The sequence below is a fragment of the Clavelina lepadiformis genome, chromosome 4 (assembly GCF_947623445.1).
Source record: "Clavelina lepadiformis chromosome 4, kaClaLepa1.1, whole genome shotgun sequence".
In the NCBI taxonomy this organism is placed as follows: Eukaryota; Metazoa; Chordata; class Ascidiacea; order Aplousobranchia; family Clavelinidae; genus Clavelina; species Clavelina lepadiformis.
Genome location: NC_135243.1, coordinates 1,122,709 through 1,137,199, shown reverse-complemented (window position 1 = coordinate 1,137,199; position 14,491 = coordinate 1,122,709). Strand labels below are relative to the sequence as shown.

The window sequence follows — 14,491 nt, the reverse complement described above, 5'->3', positions numbered from 1 at the left end:
ACTAGAAGTAAATACAAAGCGAATTATTAAATTCAAACATGTACTGTAATAAAATTCAGTGTGTACACCGACGCTGCGAAAATCGATTTTTACATTAAAATAATAAATAATGAAGTAATCAATAAATAATGAAGTAATCATTCACCAATGCAATAAACAATTAATAGACTAATAGTCCAAAGTTTAACCATTTAAAATCATTTAAAAGCTCGTTCATCGTGTTGATATAAAAGAATGCTTGTCGATTTATTTTTGGTGGGACGACAGACAAATAGAGTCTAATTAACGCTTTGAACTTCCGTCGGTGACTATGTTGTTCAATTTTTTACGTAAACATATGCCCCTCCGCTCCCCTTCGTAACAATTTCACAAAGCCTGAAAATTGCTCGTAACGAATCTCATGGTTGCAAAATAAAACAGCCATGGCTACATTACAAAATTTTTTTCTATAACAATCGCACGCAATTCAAGCATTACTGTGGAATGTGTAATTTCGTCGTCGTTCTTCTCTGTTTTCTCTTTTTCTACGCTTCATTGATTACGGATGGAATCACTCTGGGATCAAGTGCGAAGTAAAAACGTGATAATCATGGAAAGTTAGTAAATTGTTCGTATCATCTGCAAAGATTTTATCAAAGGTTACTTGCAGTATTGTACAGTCTTCTTGGAATGACATCATAAATTACGAGATAGCACAACCATCAAGAGATCGATTGTTTAATTTTTCAAACATTTATAGTAATCTAAGGACTTGTCATAACTAATAGAATGCGCAACACATCACATTACCACTGGGTGATAGCCCAAACCATAGAATATATATCGGAAAGAAAATTTGGGCCAACATCCGCAAGAAAACTATTACGAGATCAAACAACTTTTCCCAGGTATAGCGCGTAACTCACCACCAGCAGGCGAAATTAGTTGCAAGGAAGTCTTATAAATGGAGCAGAAAGCTTTTGAAACAAGGTCGCTTTGATCATTAACGAAAATATAATAACTTTGCTTGCCACAACTTATCCAACTTTAGAATGAAGTATAATCACTCGCCCCAGAACAAGATGCCACAAATGCAATACCTGCAAAAATAACAGAAAATAACAGAATTGCCAACAAGGTTTCAATCCCTTTAAAGAAAGTTTCATGCAAACCATTTTTGAAAGCGAAGTTTCGTAATAAAGAGTCCATCTCGTACAGTGCCGTGTTTGAAAAGAAAGTATATTATTAGAGACTTGTGTAAGACGTCATCTGCAAAGTTGTTATTTATTGGTTGGATTGTTGGATACTCTCCAACTTATTTTGAGGCTTTTTTCTTTTCGGCTAAATACTCTCCAGGTCTATCCACTTCCATCAATTCCCTTCTTCAGGACCAGTTAGTTTGCCTGCATGTAATCATTAGCCGCAATAGTTTATGCATAGTTCTCCAAAACGTTGAAGGGTTTGGGTGTTAAATCATGGAGCTTTTAGTTTGTAGAAACCGTACCAACTATCAAAATGCAGGTTATACACGCAATTCCATTCGACTCTACCACAACCATATACAGGAAGATGTTCGACACTCTAGTTTTCTTTAGGCTTGTCAAATTGAAAATTGCAGAAAAAGCTACCAGCATTATTGAAACCTGAAAAGACACTGCAGAAAAACGCATTTGCACAGGATGAAGAGAGATAATTTAAACAGTGATGAGCAAGTTTCAGAAGCCGGAGAACGTTTCAATAGAAGAGGATCAATGCAGTGGATGAGAAACTTGAGATGAAAACGTTGATTCGACAAACGCGCTTGGAATTTGGGAAAAAGATGCGGCGAGTTTTCATTTGAACATGAAAAAAACACGATCTCATACAGGTAAAAATATTTAGTTATTGAAGAAGTATGAAGGTGTAAATCGCTGCGTTTACAAATAAATTATTATGCGTTTTGTCGTTAATTTGTTTCCCACTGAACAAAAATGACTTCACAGAATAAAACTGAATAATCCCCTGAAATAAAACTACATTCACTTGATAGTTGAATGGCGAATTAAGCATGAACGGTAGCGAGAAAAGCGCGCGTTTGACGTTGACAAATTATGATATAATACGAGAATAATACTTAATAGAAAACTAAACAATTGGTAAAACCATGGACACAAAATATTTGTTCGCGTTCTTGTTGCCGTTTCAATACCGCAAACTTTACTTTGACCATTTAAACAGGTGGAACCATTTCTATTTTCACGCTGTAATTGATAACTTGGTTGAGTTTCAAAAAACTTCTTTAAGCAATATCAGCCGAACGATTTACGATGTTCTTACTATACTGAATTATCAACTGAAGAAAGTGAAGGAACTTCTTGTGATCAGCAAACTACCGTCCATCGCATTATGAAGCAAATACATCCGATTGTCGGTCAGTATGAAAAATTCAAAACTGCACATTTACAAGAAAATATTTTCTTTAGAAACTTTGGCTTAAGCTTGCCACAGGAAGTAACTTTTGGATATTGAATGAAAGTGATTGGAATGAGTGAAAAGAGGCGAATAATTAACGCTCCACATTTGTATTAATATGTTTCTGTAAGGATCACAATCACTTCTTTGGTTGAAATACAAATCTTTTTTTAACATATAAAAAGTACCACGAAGAAGTTTGTATGAATCGATGCTATAGCAATTTTAAATTTGGCTTCGTATTTCAATAGCACCCTTTATGTTCAAGTTACCCTGGCACTTTGCAAGTTTTACTCTACTGTGACGATGTGCAGCTTTGCAATCCGCTAGAAAGCAAAACTATTGATCACAGGGATAGAGTTTTTACAAATCTTTTTGTAATCTATCACCAAGTCATCGATCAAAGTATTTCGGGATTAATCTTCCAGCCATTGTAAAAACTTCAGATATTAACAAGTATGGTATTGATGTGGTTTCGCAAAAGTTTTACGATGAGTTGCGAGATTTCTGTAGCAAAGGTTTTGAGGTCGTTACTTCAAATAACGAATCTCTAGATATGAAAAAATCGTTGGCAGGTAATCTAACTGACAGGTCAGCAGCCCATCAAATAATGGCGATAAAAGAAGGTGTGGGTTTCGTCTTCAGGAAGTGTCGTCATTGCTTGACAACTACGGAGGAAATAAACAAAAACATCGGAAGAAGACTTTATCTTGAGAGATATCGCAACGCACGAAGAGCACTGCAAGGAGTTGACAGAAAGTTCAAGGCAGTGTGAAGTAAATAGACGGGCAGCCTTATTCGATATATCGTATTTTAACCCAATTAACTTTTCTCCTCAACATTTAATGCACATTGTCCTGGAAGGATGTTTGCCGCATGCTATTGTTCCTATGCTTAACTACTCTATCTACGAAAAAATAAGCTAACGCTTTCAACGGTAATTTAAAGAGATTTCAAGTTTTCCGAACTGGTATTTCGAGACAGCAAAAATAACTTTTTAGATAATGTCTCGCCATATCAAAAAAGAGAAGAAACTGTGTCAGTCCGCGTCCAAAATGCTAAAACTGGCAAGAATGCTGCCCTTTGTGCTTCGTGAGTTTGTTGATTGTTTTTGTGACACTTACCAGTGTTTTTTAGCTTTACTGAAAATTATCAACATCATCTCCGAACCTCATTTGCCTTTATTGTTTTCTTCTTATTTCCAGCTATTTAAATTAGCATTTGCAAGTATTAACATCATCTCAAAACAACATTATCTGACTCATGTGCCAACGTAGGCATTTGTAGAAAACCTTCGTTCCTCTGGAAGAACATGGGGAATGCGGTTTGAGGCGATCACTCTTTTTTCAAGTTTTAACAAGCGAAGCCTCATTAAAAATGATCCAAAAGTTTTTGGTGGAAAAGCACCAACGTCATCTCTGCATGCTGTTGCAAGATGAAAACTTATTTGCGTCCAAGTATACTCTGGGAACACAAGTTCATCTGTTTAACAACTTTTCTGCCGATGTGCTGACTTTTCTCAGGGTCATGCCACACAATCGTTCGTACTTTCGATGGATAGAAATTTACGGTATCTAATATGTAATGAAATGATTGTTTATCGTTCCTTAGCCTGTAAGGGCGACCACTTCAATTACAATGTTTCTCTGTTGAATTGTAGTCCTCGATAATAAATGAGTCTCAGGTCGTTGTTTCGCTTCTCTTAATCTTAGAATTAATTGTACACCTCGACAACTATATATTCTGATTATATTGAAGCTTCATTGAACGAATAAATCAAAATAAAACATTGTAACAGCAACAGCATAAAGACATGTTGCGGCGTTGAACATACGACTGATAAGTGATCACTCGTAATGCACGCACAGTAACAGGGAAGCAATAGATTACGTCACGCGGTTTTATGCTTCACTGATTCGATAGATGACAATTCTATGTCGTACACAATTTTATATTACATTAATTGATATATTCATCACAAATATAACATTCGGTGTTTTGTTGCTACATATGTTCAAGATGGTATTCCTGATTTTGGGAGACTAGAATTGGTAATGTTGTGTGAAACTATGTACGTGTCTCTTGTTAGAAAGTATGTAGATGATTGCAAAGGACGAGGTCTTAAATACTTACGCTACGAAATTGCCAAAATGAACTGTTTGAAATTAAATATTCACATATTGTGAGTCCACAAGTTTTTCATGTTATAAGTTGAACATTAAACTTTTAATACCTCAAATAATCGATTTTAGTGGGTTTATTTGATTTTATTTCTGTTTGAAATTGTTCTAACAAAGTACATAACATTTGTTATTATATAGTTAGGAACCACATATTTTAGCTTAAATTTAGGTTATTTTGAACATATTTGTTGTGATTGTTAGCATAAATGTCGTATTTGTATTTGAAAAGTGAATCAAATAATCGTAACAATTGTGCGCGTTGGCATTTCAAGATTATTAAAAAGAAACTTCTTTTCATTTCGAGGAAAGAAATTTGGGTAATGAAATTTGTAAAAAATGTCCGCCTACTGTACTTACACAGGAGTACTTTTAAGTTGTTTCGACCTTGTTCAACCTTGCATTTAGTGGAAACGTTCATAAACTTACGGCATTGCACGAATGAGAAAGATTTTAAACAGTGACGAAATGTCAGTATGTCACCATCTCAATATTAATTTGATATAGTGGATATACTGTATATCGCAATTAAGATCGATCGCAATCGATTAAGCCACTAGTCTTTCACTTATAACGAAGTAAACGCCAATCACATCGTATAATGGGTTTTAGTTAACCAACATTGTTTCCATTGCATCGGTGGGACGTAGCCTGGTCAGCCATAAAAAGGCGTTGCAAACTGTATGTAGGCAGATTTATGGGTACGTGGACCAACATAAAGTATGGGCAGTATTTTTTCAACGAAATCGGCGTCTTATTAGACAATGATAAAAATTTTGGACTAGGCCTAATGACGGTCACTTTTTTCCAGTGTAGTTGCTGAAGAATTGTTTGGTTTCAAAAGAATAATATTTGAATGGTGATTTGAAAAGCAAAATTTTCAAGTAAAGGGCCTGCAGTAGGCTGTATAAGAACATGTATACACTGGCTGTATGAAAAATGTTGACCCTGGTTTGTTTAGCCTGGAAAATATAAATATAGGAAATATAATAATTTTGTAGTCAGTTTCGATATCGTTAGCCTAGTATTTGTGTTCACCTGAATGCAGATGATATTCAGCGAATCTATTCTAGTTTGGGTTTGTATCTGCCTAACTCCACAGGCAGCCTTGCAAGTGCCTTTTATTATGGCATGAAAGAAAATAATGGACGCACTCCGACACTATGCTTAGATTTTAGGAAACACTTAACATGATAAATGCTGAGTAAGTTCTAAGAAGAAACAAATTTTGAATCAGAAAAGTAAACACAAGGGGAAGAAATTTGAAGGATTATGGAAGAGGTTTGTGACAAAAATAAACATATAGCCAATATGGTAAAGTTTATCATAATTTTATTGATGATTTTATGTCTCATAGTTGTTTCAAGTTTACTGATTTGCTTCGTTGACAAGGCTAAAAAGATTATTATGAAAAATAGTTTGATTTCAAGGCTGGTGTTTAATTACAAATATGCCCGTAATTTTGTCCCTAATTAAACTTAGCTTTCCTTCATTTCCTCAAGTTTAACCATTTGTCGACTTGGCGAAAACCACTGCTAAGAAGTGTTGTTTAATTCGATAGACTGCCTAATTATGTATACATAGTTTAATTTTGTTTTATAGAGTTTAAAATTATGATGATCGAATCATTCGACTCAAGTAAGATCGATTTCATCCGGATTGGAACGACGGTCGCCACAAATGCTCTCCTTAAGAGGATAGGTGAAAGAATGGCACTTGCTCTCACTAAGGGTTGGAGAGATCTTCTTTACATTGGAAATTAGTCCAAACAGAAATTATTCGACCTCGTAAGTTGATCAACTCTGATGTTTCCAGTTGACAATGCAGTTGTATTAAGCTACTAACCACTGGTGACGCTAAATGTGGGTTTTGTATTTTTCGTCTTTGCTTATTTTATAGTTTCTATGGTTTGAAATACTTAATCAGAGATGAGTTTATTACCATTTTTTACTTTGATTTAAAGCAGCGGTTCTTAACCTTTTTGATCTGCTTTCCCATTAAAGGCAACCAAAAAACTCAAATTTCCCCTTACTGATTTTCTAGTTTTCCGTTAGTTTTAGTACAGTAAATACGCTTAAGCTAGTGTCTGACTAGAGCTCAAGTAGGCCTCACTTCTGTATGTAATTATAGTATTTTATTTGTTTCATGCTGTTGTAGCTAGAAATAGAAACAAGTGAGGACTCAAACTAATTATGACATCATTTGTGCATATGGTTGTGCCTGCCTGTACAAACTCAACACCCAAAGCAACCCATGAGTTCAAAACTTTTGCCCATCCTGGGATTTCATCTTCTGATATAAAATATAACATCTCACACTCCTCTATCGTCAGGTTCAATGAAAGTAGAACAATATTATCCGGCCCAGCAGGTGGCGTTATGTGGTACGCTATGACGTCATTTGAAGACCAACATAGCATTTGGGTACAACATGAGTGGCATGGTGCCGCTAATATATCCAGTATGAGTATGAGCATGTACGTTGCATGCATGCACAAGCTAGATAAATATTAATAAGATTACGTAAGTTATGTCCTTGTGTTGTCATCGTGGTATCCCAACCATTTATTCCAGTGCTTGGTGTTGTGGCCGTGTGGCTCGACACTTGTTTATACAATTTGTGAATATCCTGACAAGTTCTTTGTTCTGTAATAAAGAATGATTTTGTGACATGCAAATACTTAAATTGTGATGAAATTTATGACACTATTTACACAGGAACATCAACAGATCTAAGTCGAAACGACGGCGAATTTGAGCATGTATTCAAGTCTACTAAAGCTGGTGTCACCATACAAGCACCACAGGTATTTTGTTTTCAAATCTTAAATTAAAGCAAAACTTCAACAATGGCACAAACTTTCCTGTTAATGTCAACATCAGGAGAAAGTTTGTTTTTTATCTCAATGTGCCGATATGTGCTAGTATGTGTTGTTTGGACTCTACATGCTTTGTTATATTTTTGTGTATATGTTGTATTTACTATTTTGTTTTCTTTCAAGCTTTCAAGCTCTTTTTTATATTTTTTACCTTTTTAGCTTTTACAAATTAAAGTGGATGTTCAAAATTTGGAGAAAGACGACTTGTCTCATTTGTTCTTGTCTCGTTTTGCATTATTTCTACTGACAGTAGAATATGTTGTCTTATTTTGTTTGAATTGTATGACAGTTGAACATTTTCATCACAGCTTGACAGCGACACAGTCGCAGCACGGTCTGGTCTATGCAATTTTTCCGGTTGGGTTTGTTTGTCGTCAGCCCGAGTCCTCCCTGAATCTGCTGGGGCCCACCCAGGCATCACATGCTTCAGTAAGGGGATTCCCTAACTGTGACGCCAATCTGTGTCTGGAAATGTTGTTGCCAGAGCAAATGTTGTACGACAGGTAACAATATGATTTGTGATGATTAGGGCAACCAGTTTTTTGACCTAAAACTTTTCAATTTTGACCTTAAAATTTGCAAATTTTGACCTAAAACGTTTAAATTTTGACCTCATTTTGAAAAACGCTATACTGATAGTCTTTACACTGTCTACAGCAACTTTCTAATCTAAAGCTGCATTTAAAAATGACAAAATGCTTTTCTAGTGTTGACTTTTTTTTCGTTTCTGCATCTTAAGATTGACAGCTTGCAGTTTCAAATGCAATGCCGTCACATCGTGACGTCACCAAACGCGCTGAAAAGCCTTCCCTCTCTTTGTGGCTTTGGTTCTAAGTAAAATTTGCGGGACTGGAATTGTTTGCGGTACAAGAAAAGAGAAAAACGGAAGAATAATATTACAAAATGGTTACAAAATTACAAGTTTAATAGATTTTGACCTAAAAAAAGACAATTTGACCGTATTTTGACCTAACATAACATTTTGACTTTATCTGACCTAATAACTTCTATGCCACCCGTCGTACAAAGCTGAAATTTGTTTCATAGCATTCTGAGCAGGTAAAAAAATTGACCATATTGACTTTTGGTTGCCCTAGTGATGATGTAAAGTGTTGTTAAATATCAATGCTAAATTTTTTTTGCTGCACTTATGTGTATGTTGTGCTATCGTCTTATTACAAATACTTAAATCACAAACCGTGCATAATTTCATCAATCCGAGGTAACTTATAAAGTGATTGTGAAGATAACATGCTGCAAATGGTATCTTGGTCGTAGTTCATGCTACTACTAGCACGAAACGTTAATTAAAATTGCAAAATTTACCTACCTAAGTATGCTCTGATTCTCTGTGCGTAAGATCTTACCAGACATTATAAGAGCAAATGCATGTTGTCAACTGCATGCATTGACTGTTTATTACAATAAGTGATGTCATAATAAAGCATGTGTTGTGCAGGTGATGTCAAGTTATTTCGATGGAGGTCATCTCGACATTAGCGTCCATTTCATTGAGGACCTGTCTGGTGATTCACCGTCCAGCGATCATCATCGACAAGAATGGCACAATCTTGGTCGAACCCGACTGCAAGGCAGAGATGACTAAGAAAGGTATTGCGTTATGATGTCATGGTGACATCACTTAGAGTTTGATGAGGGTAGTCTTTTTCTTACATGATAGGTTGACAACATCATTGTAGCTTGCCGTGATTATAAATTACAATTTTGCAAAAATTTCGCTTATTCAGGTGATGTGACCATCATGATAGGGAAGGAAAAGCCGAAGCATATTGGCAAGGAATTGGACGCCATCCAACTCTCTATATTTTCACACAGGTCAGTGTTATTTCGTAGATACAGTTTTTGGAAGCAAGTTTATAACTGACAATAACTGGAAAATTGAATATCAAATGCATGCAATGACCATTGGAGTAGTTGTAAGGTGCGGCTGGGTTCTTTGTCATTCTCCTTTATTTTAAATATACAGTCGAATCCGCTTTATTCGGCCAAAATGCTCGGGAACGGAACAAAAGTAAAAATTGAACGTAAAAAACTCCTGTTAATTCGGACAATTCTCCGCTTAATTCGGACACAGGTTCGCAATTCCATCGTTAGGTTATGATACAATAAACAGTACTTCGTTCGTTTTAAGACAAGATTTAATTGCATTACGAGTGATTATGGTGAAACAATGACGATACATGCAGTAGCAATCGACAATGAACTCATATAACGCCGTGCCAGCTTCATGGTCGCTTTTACTTCGGTACAATTGCGTCCATCTTGTAGGACAAAATTGTACAGAAAAGTTTAGTACAAAAAGTGAAATTGCTCACTAAAGTAAACGAAGACGTTTTATGCGATCAGTGCCAGTTACTGCAGTATAGCGCAGCAGCAATTCATTTATTACGCAACAGTACAGTATTTTTAATGCATTTTTTGCCTTTATGCATGACCATGAAACGAACAATTGATTTTCCGCTTAATTCGGACAAAGCCGTTTCTCCGCTTAATTCGGCCAAAAGTGAGCGGAACCAAAGTGTCCGAATTAAGCGGAGTCGACTGTATAGGTGTTATTTTGTGGACTGAATTTTTCGAAGCGATTTTTATGACTGACAATTTACCCAAATGACAATAACTGGGAAATTGAATATCAAATGCATGCAATAATTATGGGGGTAGTTGTAAGGTGAGGTTGGGTTATTTGTCATTCCCGATTAACTTTTATTGTGTGTGTGCTAGATTGGGATCACTGATCTTATCAATATATTATAACCTCTGACCTTTGACATCAAAGGTTCATGAGCATTGCAGAACAGATGGGTAGGATTCTACAAAGGACAGCAATATCCACTAACATTAAGGTATTTGTCTGGCTTGAACTCGTCATATTTTAACATGTTTGTTATTTATACATTACTGGTCTAGATAATCGTTCAACACTGCTTTTATCTGTTTGGTCTAATTTCTGCGAATTTATTGCACCAAGATTTCTCAGCCCTTGACATTTTATCTGTGCTTCAGTCGTTGAAAGTCCTGTATAGTCTTGTGTATATTGCAAGACTTGCTTGTGTAAATATGTTCTTGATAACTGAGTAGGTGTAATTCTATTATGATCATTATGTTTTATGAAAGCACTCATTATTTTATGTGTAACATTACATGAATCGACAGGAACGACTTGACTTCTCGTGCGCTCTTTTCGGACATGATGGTGGTCTTGTTTCCAACGCTCCTCACATCCCAGTCCACCTAGGGGCCATGCAGAATGCCGTGCAGTACCAGATGAGGGCGATAGATATCAATGAAGGAGATTGCATCCTCTCCACCCATCCATGTACTGGAGGAGTTCATCTTCCTGATCAATCTCGTGAGTATGATCATGTGATTTGCTTGGTGATGTGATAAATGTTATAGATCTGAACATGAAGTTTGCCATACGATGTTCAAAAATTTCATGGTTGTTTCACAACGGTGTTTATGTTAACCAACCGCTACTAAAACATTATCAGAAGGTTGCGATTTATGCTGGGACCACCACCATTATGTGGTTACCTAATTTACCAGCTATGTGGTTATTTGGCAATTTAGTTGCCGATGTGGTAATTTATGTGGTTACCAACAATCATTTGTTTAGTTGGTATCATATCATATGAAATTTCCTGAATATTTCTCACAACATTATGCAACATGGCTTCATTATTTCCAACCACACACCAGGTTTTCATCCCTGAGCACACGAAGCCGATATTTTTCACGGCGAATTGCCACGAAAAATTTGCCATTCCGTTCGTGGTCCATGTGTATTTAGTGCTAGTTTTGCGGTAGCTCAGGCAACTTGACAATCTCTTCTCTCTACAACAAAGGCTGTCTCTTATTTAAACAAGATTAAATCGTTACGTCTTTTCCGAATGTTTTTACTTATTTAATTCATTTGGGTGACTTTTTTTTAATTAACAGTTTGCGACAGTTATTTTATTTCATTATTACCAATTTGTTACATCACAGTTTAAATCATCATCTCGCTGTAATGGTTGGATAATAAAATGTCATATAAACATCTCAATATACATATGTTAATTGATAATCTCGTATTGGTAAATTGGATGATTGCAGTTACCTAATAATTTGTTCTTTTCTGATTTGTTTGATATAAATCTTTTGAGAACAATTTCGTTGCATTTTGATCACAGAGCCCATATCTGCACTAGATGTCACTATTGATGAGCTTATAGTCGAGTGTGTGCAAGCATTATCAGATCAGGGTTTCCCCTGAAAGCATCAAAACCGATCTTTATTTGAATCCGAGGTATGAGCGGACCGACTGCGCCCTCATGTGTCAGCCTTCCACGGTGAAAAACTTAGATTTTGTCGCATCAAAGTTTGGTGACTTTTTGCAGACTTTCCAAGCCAGGTGGGTGCTAAGGTCAAGACTAATGAGGTTTGAAGTATTTTCCACATTTAGTTGCAAAGAACCTCGTCCATGTATAAGTTGTTGTCGAATGATATTTGTAGAATGTTCACAGCCAATTACTATGCAACAGCTACGCTGTCGTTTTATTAAAACTTAGCATTCAAATTTTTAGATTATTCAAACATTATTATTTAGTTCACTAACATCAAACTCATTCACGCATCTGCAGATACAAGAAAGGATTTGGTTTTGCCAGTCCAGGACGTGACATCATCAACGATGGTGGCAGAGTTGGAGGTATCGAACTTTCTGGGATTGAAGATCATGCTCTAGTGATATCGAGTGGTAAGCCACCACATGTCGAAAAATTAAACAGTTTTTTCATATCTAGTTCTCGTATCCTGGACATAAGATCATATCAGATTTCATCCATCAACAATGCCACCTTCTAATGGAAATAATTCAGCCCTTTTAAACACGTTTTCTATTGCTGATTCTGATATCGCATCCCATGCATAGTAGACGTAATTCGCTGCATCTAGCAGATGATGGTTGCCATAGGCAACACCCGCTGCCCCTCTGGGTAACCTTTTTGCTTGCTCTTGTTTGCGTAACTTCAAAGTCTCGTCTACCTCATAAAGGCTAAGAATATCCTTAACATACAAATATCTCCAACTTTTCTTTAGTTCTGCAATTATACCCATATCGCATGGTTGCTTCCAGCTAGTGCAGTTGGAAGGGAAAATGCCACCATGACGTTGTTTCTCTCAAAAGCATAAAAATGACCAGGAGCGGTGTCCATCAACAAGAGAACCCAGCGTCCTGTTCTCTTCTTCACTTCAGGATGAAAAACTTTATTGAACCATTTCCAACACTTGTCAACGTCCATCCATGCTTTACCCTGACTTAGTACTTTAGAGGCCATTCTCGACTCTTGACACAAGCCGGAAATTTTGGTTTCCCAATCAATGTACAAGGAACTTTATACGTTTCTGTGGTATTTGTGCAAACACCCAGTGACACTCATTCGTTAGCTTTCTTTTTCCTCGGGTAGTGCTGACATCTCCAGATGGCATGAGCAAGGTATATCTGAGCAAGAACTAAAAAAATAACCCAGTTTCCCAGTTTTGTTATAAACATTCTCGGGATCATACTGAGCAATAGCATGCATATAAATCATTTAATGCAGCCAGTAATCCAAATTTTTCTTTATCCACTTCTGCTCGTTCACCGTGGAAAAGAAGTTTCTGCTCCACCATGTGATCGGAATCTGCTAAGCCACTGCCATGAAGCTTTCAAGTCATCCTCTGATATTAATAGTTGTTCGGCGATTTGCTTGGCTTTTAAAACAAGCAATGAAGGCTGAACTGGAAGGCTTGTGCAGTGCATGCTATCAATCCAAACATACAACATATCCTCCAGTTCAGAAAATCGAACAACAGATGCTCGAAATTGTTATGTTTTGGTCTCTTCATACATCAAAGCAGATCATTTTCAAATAGCTTCTCGATTCTCCCAAACCTTTCGAATAATGTCTTCACTCACTTTGTCCTTTTGAGCAAAACTTTGCTTACTAGGAGGAGCTGGGTCCCTCAACTCTGTGATTCTCTTAAACGCTTTCCTTACTTGTCATCATGCGCAGTTAAAAGTTACAGAATTACTAGGAGTAAGCTACTGTGCAATTATACTCACCACCTAACACAATAATTTCATCTGCAAAAACTTGTACAATTTTACTGCAGGCTAGCTCACTACTGCACCCATCTCGTGCAGGTGTTGTATAAAGTGCATGCAGATTTGAATCCACGACCTGGTACACTAATAATAATTAATCTATTTGCGATTACAAGTTTGATGCTTTGGACTATTTTACTAATCTAAATTAAAAACTTAACCTCAAGGACCAAGCTTCTTGCATTTCTTGTCGTAACAGTAAACCCAGCAGACGAAATTACACTTGCGTAATTGTTACGGCTTAAAAGAGTTGATAGTGATGCGCAGTACTGTCACCGTACACATTTCAAGGGAAGAAAAAACGAAAACATTGCTAAGTACGCGCACCTACCAGTTGCGTACTTAAGCTGGAGATTACTGGTCTAGATAATTGTCCAGCACTGCATTTACTTGTTTAGTCTAATTTCTGCGAATTTATTGCACCAAGATTTCTCAGCCCTTGACATTTTATCTGTGGTTCAGTCGTTGAAAGTCCTGTATAGTCTTGTGTATATTGCCAGACTTGCTTGTGTAAATATGTTCTTGATAACTGAGTAGGTATAGTTCTATTATGATCATTCTGTGTCATTAGAACACTCATTGTTTATTGTGTAACATTACATGAATCGACAGGAACGACTTGACTTCTCGTGCACTCTTTTCGGACCCGATGGTGGTCTTGTTTCCAACGCTCCTCACATCCCAGGCCACCTAGGGGTCATGCAGGATGTCGTGCAGTACCAGATGATGGTGATACAGAATAAGGAGGGTGATTACATCCTCTCTAAATATCCATGGGCTGGAGGACTTCATCTTTTTTATCTAACTGTGATCACTCCTGTGAGTATGATCATGTGATTTGCTTGGTGATGTGAT

The 14,491-nt window shown here is 36.6% G+C and overlaps 1 long non-coding RNA gene across 1 annotated transcript; it reads left to right on the top strand.

Moving 5' to 3' along the window:
• Positions 1-11,664: 11,664 nt before the first annotated feature.
• Positions 11,665-14,450, top strand: LOC143452361 (uncharacterized). The gene is made up of 3 exons (XR_013115014.1): positions 11,665-11,902; positions 12,132-12,247; positions 14,249-14,450. It is a non-coding gene; the product is annotated as an uncharacterized LOC143452361 (long non-coding RNA).
• The last annotated feature ends 41 nt before the right edge of the window (positions 14,451-14,491 follow it).